Below are 16,576 nucleotides of genomic sequence, written 5' to 3' on the forward strand. Positions count from 1 at the left end.
TTCCGATTCTGTGTCTCCCTCTCTCTCTGCCCCTCCCCCGTTCATGCTCTGTCTCTCTCTGTCTCAAAAATATATAAACGTTAAAGAAAAAATTAAAAAAAAAAAACAATAGCTAATGTTTATATACATCTGTGATTTGGGTACTGAGTGGTTTTCTTATGTTAGCTCATTTAATCTTTATAAAAGCCCTGTGGGGGGTTACATGTAAACATATTAGTTTCCCAAAACAAAATACCACAGACAAGGTGGCATAAACAACCAAAATGTATTTTCTCACAGTTCTGGAGGCTGGAAGGTCAAGAACAAGATCAGGTTCTCCTGAAGCCTCTTTTCTCACCTTGCAGATGGATAGCTACCTTCTCTCTGTGTCCTCACACAGTCTTTCCTTGTGCATGCACATCCCTGGTGTCCCTTTGTATGTCCAGATTTCCTCCTTTTATAAGGACACCAGTCACGCTAGATAAGGGCCCGCCCTACTGGCTTCATTTTAAGTTAATCACCCTCTTTATGGGCCCACCTCCAAATACGTCACAGTCTTAGGCACCAGGGATTAGAACTTCAACGTAAGGACTTTTCAGGGAGGGACGGGGGAACACAATTCAACCTGTGACAGTAAAGTAACCACACCATGCTGTCACAACATCAGACGTGGACCCGGGATTTGAACCCAGGCCCCAAAGTTAGATGCCTAATCATCATGCTGCATTATCCCGTAGTTACAGCTGGTGTGAAAAAAGGCAATACCTATATGTTTATTTCCTACAATGACCTGCACAAGTCAGGTAGGAAGATACAGGCAAGACATTGAAAAAACAAACAACAAACTTCTTAGTAGACAGGACCAGAAAAATTGAATCATAGTCAAAGATCATTAAAGCTATCCATAGAAATGTGCAGATGTGTATTAAAAACAAAGTCTGGAGGAAGATAACCAATTACCTAATATTGGAAGTTTCGCTGATGGTGAAATCAGTGTTGCTGCCATTCAGCTCTGGTACACAACTATAAACAGATGCCGGGTATGGATGGGCATTGAAGTGTGCACATGCTGAATGGATAGAGTTACAATGGGACCAGAAATGCAGATGGTGAATAGAGACAGAATGGCTACAGATGTGGGCTGGATGTGGATAAAGGCAAACATATCCACGTGGGCTCCCCGACAGTCCCGCAGGCTGCTGTGGTGCCCCAGGGAGTGTTGGAGTACGTGGAAGTGTGTTCTGACATTTTTTGATCAACCTGAGACCCAGAAAAGTCAGACCGCACTGGCCAGAGCCAACCTCCTCGCCTGCCACCTGCCCTGCACACCAGTCCAGCAAGCCCACTCGTGACTTTTCACATGTGCTGTGCAGGGTGTCGCCCACATGCCTCTGGCAATGCTTTTCCCTCTGCCACGAATGCCCTTTTCACCACCACCACCCTCCGCCGTGTCTCTAGTGAGTAAAACCTCCCTCGTGATATCTGACGACCTCCAACCTCAGAAACTCAGTTGATCTTTATCATCTCACTCTCCATTCCAGCACTTGTTATCTATTATATCTACTTCTGCATCTCTCCCCTTCATTTCACAAAATATCTGAAAACAGGAACCATGTCTTTTGCACGTTTACATCTGCCAGCTCCCCGCAGAGCCAGGCTCACTGTAGGTAATCAGCAAATGACTGTAGAATGAATGTTCGTCTCCGAGAAATCTGAAGTCCAAGATACATGTTTGCTTTCTTAGGCACACCGCTTAAAAATAATAATAAAAATGTTGTTCATGTTGACCACTTCAGAGTTTTCACAGAAGAAAAAATGAATGACTTGTGGCTGTCCCCATGGGGCAAGGCCTCCACTTTGCAGTTTGCCCCGGTCTCTGCCCCTCCCTCAGTGCTTGTGCCTCATGTTCTGCCCACCTCACTCACTTATGAAACCCACGTCACCCTTGTTAGGCATATTGCACCCCCGATCACCAGGTGACGGGTCCTCCTGGACTTGTGATCGCCATTCCCAGCACATGTGTGCTCCCGTGGTTTTCCATCGGCCAGTTTATACCATACCCGTCTTCTGAAAGGTCCAAGGAGGTGGGAGAAGGATGTTTCTTTTGTTTCACGGAAAGGGAGCTGAAGGAAAGATGCGTCGTCTTCTGGCATGCCATGTGTGGGCACTGGTGAGAGGCAGGAGACTGTCCAGGAGGGGCTAACCAGCCAGCTGGGAATGGCAGGCCCTATATTTCAGCCAGCAAACACCTTTTCAAAGCCTACTTTGCATAAGACGGTTCCGCTGACCACATTCGAGTCACAGGGGAATAGTTACCTCTGGAACTTCCTTTCTGCAACAGTAGCACCCTGTTCAGGGGAATCAAGAATGGAATATGATCGTCTCATATATATGCTGCCATGAGGTTTCAGACGACGGCACTGGCATGAGCTTTCAACATTGAAAAAATAAATGAACTCTCTCTGGAAATAATAGGAGCACTGTGTCCTGGAAGCTGAAGAATAATAATTCCAGGCCATCAGTCATCCAAGCTTAAAACAGTTTCTTCCTCTCTCTTTGCTGTGCCTGGGATGGCATGACATAGACCCTTAGCCCGTGAGTGATATGAGCCCTGGTCAGGGACACAGGAGAGCTGCTCCCACCATTGCTGAAACGCCAAGAAGACAGGGGACCGGGTGAAGGTTATTTCCTATGTGCTTAGGTGAAGCATGGTTTGGGAAGACAGACTGTGCTTTATGACCCCCAAATATCTGGACTCAAGACGGACCTTCAGACCCTGTTCTGGACCAGAATAAGAATATGAACCAAGTATCGAGAATTTACATATTCAGAAGCCTACGAAGTCTTCCATGCATGGCCTCCCAACAGTCCAAAGAGGTGGGCACTATCCTTATGCCCATTTTATAGATGGGAATGCTGCAGCCAAGCAGGCTGAGCAAAGCCACCAAGTTCATGAGCCACAGGTTACAATTTGAACCCAGGTCTGACCCTAAAGCCCTGGCCCCCAGCTATCACTCTGTTACTTCCCCATTCATTCACTTCACAAACATTTGCTGAGCACCCACTATAAACCAGGCACTGGTCCTAAGTGCTTGGGATACAACAATGAACAAATCACATAAGAATCCCCGCCCTCAAAGAAGTTACATCTGACCCAGTGTTATACCGCAGTGTTGTTGGGTCTGTATTCTGCAGTTGTGAAGACAAATATGTAAATTTGGGGGTGAGGTATGAGCTTAGTTGCTATACATGCATTTTTAAAGTAAAGTCAAGGGGCTAAAAAAAGTTCCCGCTGAACTTGAAAATGCGGTTGGGGTGTGTTCTATCAGTTTTTCCTGGAGGGAAAAAAATCCCCCAATTTTAATTCCCTTCTGAACTCAGCCACATGTTGAGATAAGGAGGGTGGGGTTATAAATCAACTCAACTCCCTTGGGAGAAAAATTAGAGTAATAAGCTTTTAAAAAACGATGATCATAATAAGCTATATGATTTCAAAGTGACTCACCACCCCCCTCCCCTTTCTTGACAACTGAAATTGATTTTGAAAGGAAAGGCTGTGGAGATTTTCATAGAATACAATCCAGACGTTCTAAATCTAAACCCTCGCACCAAAAAGACTGCGGATCTGGAGAGCCTGGGCTCTGTTGATAATGCCCTACTCTGTGCCCGACACACTATACCCACCACCACCCGTCACTCACCAGGCCTGAGCGCTCCGAGATGAAGGAAGTAGAGATGGAGTGATATTAAGACTGAAATCAATACAGCTTTCTTTTACATTTCCCAATAGTCTCAATCACTTCAAAGAAGCAGATATGAATATAATTAATGAGCAGAACAAACAGCAAGTGGAAAATAAGTCTGGACCTTGTTTTATGGGCGCTGCTAGAATGAAGGATTTAGAATTGCAGACATGTCTGTTGGCGAATGTGACTGCTCGCTCGTTTCCAAGTGGTATAGCATTTTCGAGCGATAGAAGTTACGTCAGGCCGGGTGCCCCTGAGGAAAAATACTCGTTGGAACTACTTGGTACCCAACTAAACAGAGCCCTTGTGCTGGAGGCATTCGGCCGCGTTAAAATTTACGTTTGAATCAGTATTAGAACGAATCCTTCGACCAGCTCTCCATCTGGCTGCTTCTGCAAACTAATCCTGTTTTAAAATATGTATATTCTTAGGAAACTGACCACACTGAATAACAACAATGGTCAGAGGAAATTCACAATTCTATTTGGAAAAGAAATAAGAGCTCTAGTTAGAGAATGGACACGAAAGCTATGAAAAAACATGGTCTTGAGGCACCTGGGAGGCTCAGTCAGTTAAAGGTCTGACTCTTGATTTTGGCTGAGGTTATGATCTCACGGTTCATGAGATCGAGCCTCCCGTTGGGCTCTGCTGAGAGTGCGGAGCCTGCTTGGGATTCCTTCTTTCCGTCTCTCTTTCTCTGCCCCTCCCCAACTCATGTGCAAGGCACGTACATGCTCTATCTCCTTCTCTCTCTCATAAAGTAAATAAACAAACGTTTCAAAAAGGCCTTGCCTCTGGTCCTAACTCTGTCTCTAATTGTGTGGTCTGATCCTTGGTTTCCTCATCAGTAGTAGTAGTAATGATAATAATAATACAAGTACATTTATTGGTATTCACTATGTATTATTAGACTGACTGTGTTCTAACAAGTTCATACACTTATCTCTTTTAACTCTGTGTTCTACCAAGCTCATACACTTATCTCTTTGAAACTCTCACAACAGAACCGCCCTGAGGTGGTTCTATTATGCCCCTTTTTATAGATGGGGAAACTGAGGCTCAGAGAGGTGTAGTGACTCACCTGTGTTTCTAAGAATGTGAAAGCTGGCATTTTCAGTGAAGCGTGCTATTTCCAGAGTCATCATACTTTTTTTTCTTTTTTTTAATGTTTATTTTTGAGAGAAGGAGAGAGAGAGCAGGAGTGGGGGAGGGGCAGGGAGAGAGGGGGCACAGAAGATCTGAAGCAGGCTCCACCCTGACAGCAGAGCACCCAGGGTGGGGCTTGAACTCATGAACCATGAGATCATGACCTCAGTCAAAGTCAGATGCTTAACCAACCGAGCTACCAAGGCACCATTCTTAACCATGATTTTCTTAGGGCTGATAGGAGTTCTCAGGTATAACTTCATTTATACAACCCTGGCTAAGTTGATTCACTCTACGTTTCAGCTCTCTGGTCTCTAAATTAATAATAATGATAGTACCTGCCCACCTTATATCCTGAACTTAGTATATCTGGCACATAAAAGTCAAGAGAAGAGGAAGAAATGAATGGCAAATTGTAATTGTCTTTCTATATGTGGTGGAACCAGAGGGATCTGGACAAAGTGGCCCTTCTAATTTCTTCAGCATCATGCATTACAAAGACCTGGGTATACGGGTTCCTTTGCTCCTAAACCCTCATAGTCCGTTGTGGTCAATTGAAAACACTCGTCATTCAGGTTTAGTGTAACAGGTCTACCTAGCAAAAATAGAAAAATTCTGGTAATTTTTCATGAGTATAAACCGTGTGGAATCAAACCAAAGTATTTAGTTGTCAGAGCAACAGTTAAAAAGTTAGGTTATTAACATCGACTTTCTATTCGCGGGTCACACTCACTAGTTGGTGCTCCACGGTTCTGGTCTAATATTTGGTCCCAGTGACGACCCTATTTCTAACATGTCTGCCCTGTAAGGACTACAGACACATGCATTTAGCCGGAGAATGTCCCAGAAGCAAAGAAGTCTTATTATAAGACCTAACCAGAAAGAAGGAGAAATAACAATTGTTCTTTGTGATTGTTACTTGTGAGACACCGATGTCTTAGTAGTCTTCCTTTAAACCAGCTGGAAAAAAGAGAAATTATTTGCACCCTTAACTAAGAGGAGGACAAAGCTGTGTGACTCGTGATCAGGTTGGCTGCTCAGTCTCCACGGGGCAGGAAGTGAGAGTGAGCTCCAGATGAGTGAGGGCCCTGTCTGAGGGGGACTGGCTGTAATTCCCTCAATTCACAGGCAGAGACAAAATGTGTTCACGTCATGCTACAGTTGATCCTCGAACAACAGAAGTTTGAACTGTGCCATCCACATGCATGCAGATTTTGTTCAATCGATACAGCATAGTGCTATCCTTCTGATTTTCCTCACACGTTCTCTCTAGCTTACTTCATTGGAAGAGTGCGTGATATATGTATAGGGCAGTATGAAATACGTATAACATACAAAATGTGTGCTAATCGACTGTTTATGTTATCAGCCAGTCCTCCGGTCAACAGTAGGCTATTAGTAGTTAAGTTTGGGGCAGTCCAAGTTATACCTGGATTGCCGATGGTGCAGGGGGTTCCTAACCCCTGAGTTGTTCAGAGGTCAAGTGTCCTTGGCGGACCCAACTGAGGAGCAGGGCCCCAGAGGGAAGGCTCATCCTGAAGGCCCTGCATGTGCTTCAGCAGCAGCTGAGCAGCGACACTTGGCCATGCAGCCCGGCAAAATTAAAAACATCAGGCTGGACCAAGTGTTGGGGGGGATGTGGGGGACAACCGCTCGTGTGAGCGAGCCCTCACTCCTTTTTATGTGGTAAGGAAATCGAGGATCTAATCAGTAGCCTTAATTGAAAGGCTCAGTGAAGGGGATCTTGAAGCTCCTCTTCCTGCCACTAATTGTAATTTTAGCTCTCTCGCCGTGTATTGACAGGAGTGACGGGGATGGGTGAGGTGCCCTGGAACCCACCGAAACCTGCAAAACCCCCTGTGGAGCCAGGTCCACAAACGTACGTGGAGGTTCCGTCCCCTCCAGCCTGTTTCTCTCAAGGGCCTTAAGTCTGCCACCTGTGCGTGCTCGCTGCCACACCGAGCCTCCTTCTGCCAGAGGAGGAAGACTTGGCCTGTGGCACCCCCTCTGCCACCTTCCCTGAAAAAGCCACATTCATAAATCACGGGTAGGAGTGGGGCGTGGGGGAGGGGAGTGGGGGAGGGGCGCAGAGAAAGGGGTGGGGGGGTGGGGAAGGTTCGACAAGATTGGGAGGTGGGGAGGAAATGAACCAGCAGAGGGGTAGCAAGGAATGCCATTTAGGACCTTCAACGGGCTTTTAACGAAGGCCGCCCACCCCCCAACCCCCGCCTTGGTTTTTGCGGTGTTGAATGCCCCTACTAAGTGCTAAATTAAAGTTTGCCATAGTGCTAATTGTGGGACCACTTTGGTACACACGGCTTGCTGTTATACAGGATGAGCTTCCCCTTGCAGGAATTAAGGCTTTAATGGTGCCTCTTTTGTGCTTTCACCAATTTAGAGCCAGAGCAAAACACAATCATGCCAAAGGCTGTTGATGGATTAGGTGGTGGCTTTTGCCTCCTTACTGTGTGCCTGCCTTTTCCTCCGATCGCCTCTGTGCTGGCTCCTATCGTCTTCTAAATGATCTGTTCCTCTTTTTGCTTGACAGCGTTAGAAGTTATAAGGGTATTATCTGAATCCAAATTAAATTTTTCTTTTCTTTTTTCTTTTCTTTTTTTTTAAGAAAATGCAAAGAAGAGAAAGTTCTTTTTAGGGGCAGCACAATTCACTCCAGACGAATCAAACAGGAAAGACATGTAAAAGCAGCTGTGGTTTTCAAAATCTATGAAGCCGAAGAAACCCCCAATCAACTGTAGTCCTGCCTGGATACAGCGGGCATAGCCTCTTCTCTACCTCAGGATCAGGATTCCCACCTGAAAAAAGTGAAAGACTCACACTTACTAATCTCAGAGTGGCAATTGGTGGATTTAACAGTGCCCTGAAAACGAGACGCCCCTGTTTAATGAAGCATCTCATTCAAAGGTTCATTTGGCTAATAAAACCCCGTTTTTCACTGGTGTTTGAAGCTGGCCCATTATTCTCTTGCGTGTGGTTTGAACCAGTTTTCCGTGAGCTGTGGTGGCTCCTGAGGATGGATGTGAATGGCACTTATTAGAAAGGGAAGAGCTCATGAATTCAGATCATCCTTAATGCTGAAATGAGCTGTAATGAAGGCCTGAGATCAAAGTGCTTGAGGAGTAACGGCAGATGAATGGGCCCCAGCGCTCCGGTCTGGGTTGCTGCAGAAAAGGATTAGGAAACTTCACTTAAGTAGCCAGAAAGGTTTCCACGGGCTAGCCTGCTCTGCAGTTAATTGTTTATGGGATTCGTGGGTGCAAGATACCTTTAACAGATATACAGAGAGTCTCCCTCAGAGAAAACCGTGTTATCAGAAGCTTTCCGAGAGGGAAAGGACAGGCTTTAAGTTAGTAGCAAGAGGAACAGAAGCAAGGCCATTCTTACCTCACTGGGAGTGGGGAGGGAGGGAGAGAGCCCAGGGAAGAGCACAGAGCCAGAAAAGGGGGGCAGAAAGGGAAAGGAGGAAGGAGGGGCCACCGTCAACACCCGCCACCTTCCCCTAGCCTGCAGAAGAGCACAGAACCTCCTTCCAGGGAGAAACACATCCCTGAGTGTTTTCTAAATCCTGCACGTGAAGTAAAGCAGGGTGCTGGAATCCCAGCCAGGGTCCCTCCCTGCCACACATTAGAGCAGCAAGACGCAGGGGAATCGAAAGCAGATGCAGCCTAAGTGCTCCAACATTGCACTCTCCTCCTTGAAAAGATGTCAAGGATTATTTGTGTTACCTCTCTGCAAGAAGCAGAGACGTTCTCTTAAAGGATGAATGAAAGATGAGTACAAAGAGTTAATTTGAAGCCAATCAAGCCCTGTGTTCGTCTACCGCCTCAGAAATCCTTCTGTTTTAATGATGAATTTATTTTCAAAGCCGTGCCGGTCCTTTTGAGGTGAATTCCACCTCTCACAGCTGCACAATGTGCCCTGCAGTGTTGGGCTTTCTCGCCCACCTGCTCTTTGTAAACCAGCGTGGACTTCCCAGAGCTGAGAGCGTGCCAAGCTGGCTGAGCCCACAGAAGAGCCATCCTCAGCCCGCAGCCACCTAAGTGTCAGTGAATACACCACAAACCCCTGCAAAACAGGCAGAGCACCTCGGGGGGAGCCGCACGACCACATGGTAAAGCCACAGACTCCCTCTCACCTTGCAAAGGACCCTCTTGAATTCTCTATGGTCGATCTGTTAACCTAACTTGGCTTCCCCCACTGCCCTGTTCAAAGGCAACTGCGTTGAAAATATTATTTGCAAAAATTTTTTAAAACATCACACCTGGAGAACCCTAAACAAAATTCCTCTTTCATATTCCAAGTACAACTCCTGAAGAGACTAGAGGGTTCTATCTACTTTAACTGGGATAGACTTGACATGTTTGTTTTGAAATAGCACCTACCCATGACTTTAAAAGTTCCACTTAATAGATTTTGGTTCCCTTTTTTCCTTCTTCATTCAAACACATCTAATTGTAGTGTTCTGAAATTTAAATGTGGTTGCTACACATTTGGTTATCAACAAAGAATTTCTAGGTTAATGCAGAACCACATTTAATAGGCAGAATGCTATATCCCTTTGTGCCTTTGAGGGCATCCATAGTTCTCTTAACTAAAGGATTATGAGATCTGACCCTCACAGTGAAATGCACCCTATTGCCCTCTGTAAGAAGATTTATCTTTTAGCTCACTGAGTCATCTGAGATCCAAAATTACCTACCCACTCCCGACGTTATGGCAGACAGAGAAAAAGGGAAACATTGTTCCACGTTACCTATTTTATAATTATGGTTCTTTGGGAAAATGTACAATTTGCTCTCAACCGAGCTCAATGAAATGTATATAGCTTAAACTTTTATTCTTCTCTTGCAACCTCAATACCTAATTTTTCACATTCTTGCAGTTCTCTCAAAGTCGACCAAGAATCTCAACATAAGGTAATGGAACAATTGGTGTGTGTCTCGTTGGTGATATTGATTGTAACAGTAGTAGGCTGAAGTCAGAGGACTGGATTGTACTGAGATTCATCGAATAAGGTTTGATATTAGCATCCTAGCTTTCTATGGGTCTTAGCTCAAACTGTGAATAAGACAAAGATCACTGTTTATGTTACAGCATCATGTAATTTCAAAATCTATAAAATACAGCTCACAAGTCTTACTCAGGTAGCAATTTAAAGATTTGCAGAGAGAGAGAGCACTTCAGGGAAGTATACAATTCGTTCCTGTTGAAGAGAGAGAATTTGCATACCCCCAAGTATGAAGAACGAAACTTATAGGATGCCTCCGTTAGCTCTCATCCCCACTTCCAGCCTCAGTGTCACGGTGCACCCACGAATGACTGTCCTATCACACGTGCGGGCTGCTAGGCCAGCAAACTCTGTAGAGACGGCTAAGAGTATTTGCAGACAACTTTCCTTCTCCTCTTTCCCACACACCATCTTGCTTAAGACTTGGGTTGGGCACACAATGTAATCACCCAGATCGGTTATTTCAGTTAACTTTACCTAAATACTTAAATATATTCTTCCGATTGTGGGAACTTCATTGCTTGCCCCTGAAAATCTAAAGCAGAGTCTAATAAGAAGACTATAAATCCTCATTGTGAACCTATTGGCTGCTCTTCCCCTGATTCTGGATTTCTTACACAAAATTGACTTGTTGGGGATGTAAATGAATGAGCCCTCTGACTCCTGATGCAGTTCCTTCACTGTGCACTGTAGACTAGGCAATCCCTAGAAATATCAGGACAGTAGTTTGGAGTTTGGGCCCACCTCATATTTTAAGAATCTCAAAGCTGTGCTATGAAGGTTTTAAAGATCTGCTGATGGGTGTTTGGCTAGACTGGACGGTTCGCGGTGAAACCCTCAAAGCCCAGCACAGTGTATGCACAGTACATGGTAGGTTGAAGCACAACTGAGCTGCCTTGCGGCATCCCTCCTGCCTCTCCTCCGTTGGGTAGCAGCTGTGCAGTTTGTATGGGATTGTCTATCTCTCCTCCAACTCCAGGGGCAGACACTAAATAGCCTAGACCAATTTCCTATCCACGGTGATTAGTTTAGAGAAGTTTAGAGAAGGCACGTGACCCAAGTTAGTCTAATGAGTGAAGCCCAGACTTTTGTTTGCTAATTAGGAGAGAAATTCTTTTTTACTCAAGACACAGTGGTGAGCCTTAAAGTAAAACAGCCATTTTTCTACTAGGAGAAAAACCAGTCTGAGAATAAAGACAGTACCCAGAGGGGAGCCAGCACTGAGAGAAGTTTAAAGAACCAGAGCCCTGATCAGCCCATCCTAAAGCTTGAAATAACCCTTTGTGAGTCATATAATCCAACAACTTATCTTTATTGCTTAAGCTACCTTGAGCTTCAGTTATGTACAATCAGAAGCTTCCAAATTAACACAAGATGGCTCAATAAATATTTGTTGAGTGATTGCATAGTTACATATACTATCACTTTGTCCACATAAAAATATAACATTATTAACCACCACATTTCTGTTACTAAAGTTCCTATCATCCGCAAGCTCTAGAAATGATTTGAGAATTCCGAAGTATTGTGTTTTTCATCCATGGAATAAACCACTGCCTGACGAGTTAGTAGACAGAAAAAGATGCTATGGGTTCCTGAAAGGTTTCTATTTGCTTCCATAGACATAAAAGATGTTACATGTGCTCACTATAGAAATATGAAGTGAACCACAGAGCTTAACGTTTATTTATTTTTGGGACAGAGAGAGACAGAGCATGAACGGGGGAGGGGCAGAGAGAGAGGGAGACACAGAATCGGAAGCAGGCTCCAGGCTCTGAGCCATCAGCCCAGAGCCCGACGTGGGGCTCGAACTCACGGACCGCGAGATCGTGACCCGAGCTGAAGTCAGACGCTTAACCGACTGAGCCACCCAGGCGCCCCACAGAGCTTAAAATTGTTAAGGTAGAAATCTTTTAAACAAACCCCCTAATGGTTCACCATGAGGAAAACAAGAACATCTCAGAAATAGTGATGGATTTGTTCTAGACCATCCATCCTCTCGCCTGGTCTTCCAGTGACCGATGGCTCACAGCTATAAGATAACTGGCTCTAAGCCCTCCAAATACCATTGCCATGCAAAGTTAATTGGTGCCCCCACCAATCCTAGAAGTGAGGCCTAACAGGGCAGGAACTTGACTTATTCTCCACTGTCTCCACACCTAGTATGCGACATACGATACACGCCTACATGTGATCAGCCCATGACACGTAATAGGCTCTCAGTCATTATTTGTGGAGTAAATGAATGATGACAGTTTATGACTTGCATCTCATTTTCCCTCACGCCTCATCTTCCTTCATCTTATTCTGGGCTTCATGTAAGTAGGAGGACGTGAAAGACACAATTTAATTAATTTAGGTTTTTCCCCAAGCTGCTCTTTGATCATTTTGATTCTCATCAGGTTCCTTCATCCATCTAAACTCTCTTCAAGATACTGTCACATGCACTCAAGGCATTTTTCTCAATGGAAAATGCGCCAAATGTGCCTCTAAGGAGAAAATCTAGTGAATCTTTAGCATGAAGAAGAGGATGGAAGTGACCATTCGTTTGCCGGCAGTGAGATCGTAGGAAAGTCACTTTCCCTCTCTGGGTTTCAATTTACTCATCCCTAAAAGAAGAGAGTTCTCTTCTCTTTACAGTTTCCTGTATGAGCAGCTTTTGGAGCTGTGTTTCATAGAGCCCAAGGAATTTTGTAGAGAAGAAAGAGAAAGGGAGAAGGCCAGAGCCCGGACAGTCCTCCACTCCCACATGAGCACGAGACGATTCTGAAGCAGACTGTCCAAGTTCAAATAGCAGCCCTACTAATTACCAGCTGTGTGATGTTAGACAAGTTACTTTCCTTTTCTGTGCCTCAGTTTCCTCGCCTGTAAATAGGGATGACAATAATATTTCTTTATAGGGTATTACGAGGATTAAATAGATCAATATATAAAACTTGGTACGTGAAAAATGCTATATAAATTCTAACTTTTATTTATTTATTTTTGAGAGAGAGGGAGAGAGAGCACAAGCAGAGGAGGGACAGAGAGAGACAGGGGCGGGGAGAGAGAGAGGGGGAGAATCCCAAGCAGGCTGTGCACTGTCAGTGCAGAACCTGATGCGGGGCTTGAACTCATGAACCGTGAGGTCATGACCAGAGCCGGAATCGAGAGTCAGACACTTAACTGACTGAGCCACCCAGGGGCACCAAAAATGCTATATAAATTTTAGATATTATTGTCTGTTTCATATAATGGAGTTCCCCATAATGTTTAGGTTTAAAGGGTTTAAAGGTCTTCTGCCAACAAAACAAAAACTACTTAAAAATTTTAAAGCACTCAGGGTATTTAATTAGGATGCAACAGGGAATACTAATTACCAGGGCTCCAGTAGACTGATACCAATGTCTCAGCCACTGCCACTGCCCCACCATTGTCAGTAACACCACGCCGCCCCGCAGCCAGACTCCGTCCGGTGTGTTTAACTCAGCACAATGAGCCGCCGCTACTCACGTGAGCTTGCTTTTTCTTCTGAAGATTATTCTGTGGTTCCATTCAAATGGCCTCTGCGTGGCTGGGCGACTGATCCCGGGTGCTAGACAGAGAAGGGCTCCGTGGCTAATCGCCTGCATTCCTGCGAAGACTGAGGAAAAGATAAATTTCCTTAACAGGCAACATTTCAGGGAAGGCATTTTCTTAACAGAAAATGGTGAATATCTGAAAAGATAGAAACCTCAGGCAGTTTAAAATTTGCAAGAAAGAAGTGCCTGGCAGTTCAACTGCTTTAAAATTCCTTTACCAAAGATACCATATGAATCTAAATAAAACCTGAATGATTATGGTAATTATCCACACTAATAATCTTGCTCAGAAACTTCCTTATCTGGGGTTTCACTTCCTGAACGTTGTAAAGACTGCCAGGCATCTCCTTCTTTCCCTTACCTGGGGAAGAAGGTTTAAGTTAATTGACATCATTCTCCAGAACTGAGATTATGGTACAATCAATTTTTGGACTCACCCAATCCCTTCACACCCTGACCTGAGCATTGATCCCATCCTTCAGCAAGCCCCACTTTCCTAGTTTGCTCCCCAAATGTTCAGCTCTCATCTCCTTTGATATTTGGCCTGCATTTAGAAATGTTTAATATTTGCTTTCCATCCGTCTCCCTCCCTTCTTCTCCTTCTCTCCTTGAACTCACTCAGTGTAAAGAAATTTTAAAAATCCTTCAGCCTGTTCCTCAGTACCAAGGCTGGACAGGGGCGTCTCTGTCCCAGAAATATGCTAAGATTAATCCAATTTGCAAGGGCATGTGGGAGCTGTAAATATTTATGGGCAACAGAGGAGAAATTGACCCAAGCACACAAAGTAAAGGAACTGGGCAGAGGAATGGCCAAACATCAGTGACCCCAGATGTCGCTCCCTGGGCGCCAGGTGCAATTAGCCACCAGTGCCTCTCTTTGGGGATGGGAAGTGGCAGGAAGGTGGGAAGTCTATCCTGGCATCAGAAGCATTCTCTCTCCCTTTCCTCTACCCCCAGCCCATTTCTAACTAGCAGTCTGCTGGAGGTTTTAGGGACCAATCTAGTAGTCAGAAACTTCCCACCCTCCAGCCTGCCTGTGCCTGGCTTCCATGACTGACTTACACTTGTGCGGAAGGAGGAAACAGATGCTCACCCTCTGCTCCCCCAACCCCCAGCCTCCAAATCTGTTAGAAGATGTCAAGGGATTCATAGCTTTTTCCACACCTGTGCCCAAGCACATGTGAATTGTTTCGAGGTCTAGGGTTTAAGACTGGAAATGTCAAAATCCACAGGAGAGTTTCGACAATGTTCTCCGTCTTTATTACAGTGTAGACAGAATAATTTAGAAATGAATACATTGGCTTATGACTTGATGACTTATTACTAGACATTTATTATTTACAGCAGAAAACTTCTACTGAAGGGGCCACGAGCCCCTTCTTGCCCTCTGCCAGGAATGGGGAACTCACTACCACCAAAGGCAACTCTGTCATGTTGGCCCAGTTTTGTTCATTAGCAATATATCTTGAAATATTTTGAATTGCTTCTTAATGGCATATATTTACTGATCTTTTCCCTACATCTTAGGGTTTTATAATTTTTTTTAATGTTTTATTTACTTTTGAGCAAGCGCAAGCAGGGGAGGGACAGAGAGAGAGGGAGACAGGGGATCCAAAGTAGGCTCTGTGCTGACAGCAGCGAGCCCAGTGTGGGGCTTGAACTCAGGAACCATGAGACCATGGCCTGAGCTGAGGTGGGACCCTTAACTGACTGAGCCGCCCAGGTGCCCCTTAGGGTTTTATGTAAGTAATCACACATTGCTACTTTGTAGCGTCCATTTGCTTATCTTTCTTTTTATTTGCTCATGCCTGCCCAGGACCTCAAGTCTTCTTTTTTGGGAATTATTCTCCATTGTGTGCATCTTAGAGGGAGGCAGGGCCCTCCATCCCACCGTGGATGTGGAGGGGACTGCGCATTCCCTCTACTCACTCCCAGACAGCCAACATACAGTCAGATAGCCAATTGGAAGCTCTGAGTAGGATTTTTAATAAGAGAGAGGATGGGAAGGGCAGGCGCGGGCCAGAACCATCGGTGGAAGGAGGCGGGTCCAGCAGCAGTGGCCACAGCGTGGAGTGCTGGTACCAGGTGGCACCCTAGCTAGATGGCTCTGACAGCGTGACCGCGGCTCAGTCCTCTGCTGCCAGCCTCACTTGGTTCCTGAGTGTTTTCCCCACCAGGCTTTCCGGTCTTCTGATGATCCTACAGGTCACCCAGTAACCTTCCAACAAATTCCTTTTTTTGACTAAGACAGCCAGAGGCATTTTCTGTTGTTAGCAACCACCAGCCCTGACTGAGACAGTCTTTCAAATATTTGAGGATATAGTTATCATGCACTCTTTTTAGTTATCATGCACTTTTTTTCCCTTTGAAGCCTCCCTACTTCCTCCAACAATTTTCTAGATGGCTCTCTTTCCTGTCCCCTCACCACCCTTATTGCTCACCTATTGACATGCCCGGTTGTCTCCACGCACCCCAGGGAGGCAGGACTAGAAGCGCTATTCTCCCTCTTTCTAGATCTAGACAGGATCGTCTATTAATGTTAATGCTACCTCGGATCCTAGCCACATTACACTGTTCACCTGTACTGAGTCAGATAAAATCCCCAATTCTTTTTCTACATGTTATAGTTAGCCATATCTCCCTCATTTCATAGTTGCGTGTGTATGGTGGGGGGAGGATTAATTTGCAAGTCCTGGTCATTCACAGGGTCAGAATTGCTCCGCTCGGGGGATTTCAAATTCCCCAATAGTTAGGTCCCTGCCCCTTTTCTCCTATGAATGAGTCCTCCTTCATACCCCATTTCCCCAGTGAGTTTCTGGCTGTCCCCATTTCCAAATCCACCCTCTTCCAAGTGGACTGGAGAGCGTGCCCTGAATGTCACATTCTCCAATACTGAGTCGTCAGGTTGTGCAGCTGAGCATCCCCCATGAAAACCACCTGTTAGCAAGGCCACCGCGCAGTCACTTGCTCGGCCCCTGTTTCACACGCACACGCTGGGTGTCAGTCCCGGGAGGTAATTGGGTGGCTTTAGGCATGGCACCCGTTCTTTTCCTCTCAAACTGGTCTTCCAGTTCATCTTGAACTTTAGGTTTATGTCTCAAATAACTGAAACGTGTGTC

The sequence above is a fragment of the Panthera tigris genome, chromosome B1 (genome assembly GCF_018350195.1).
Source record: "Panthera tigris isolate Pti1 chromosome B1, P.tigris_Pti1_mat1.1, whole genome shotgun sequence".
Taxonomy (NCBI): Eukaryota; Metazoa; Chordata; class Mammalia; order Carnivora; family Felidae; genus Panthera; species Panthera tigris.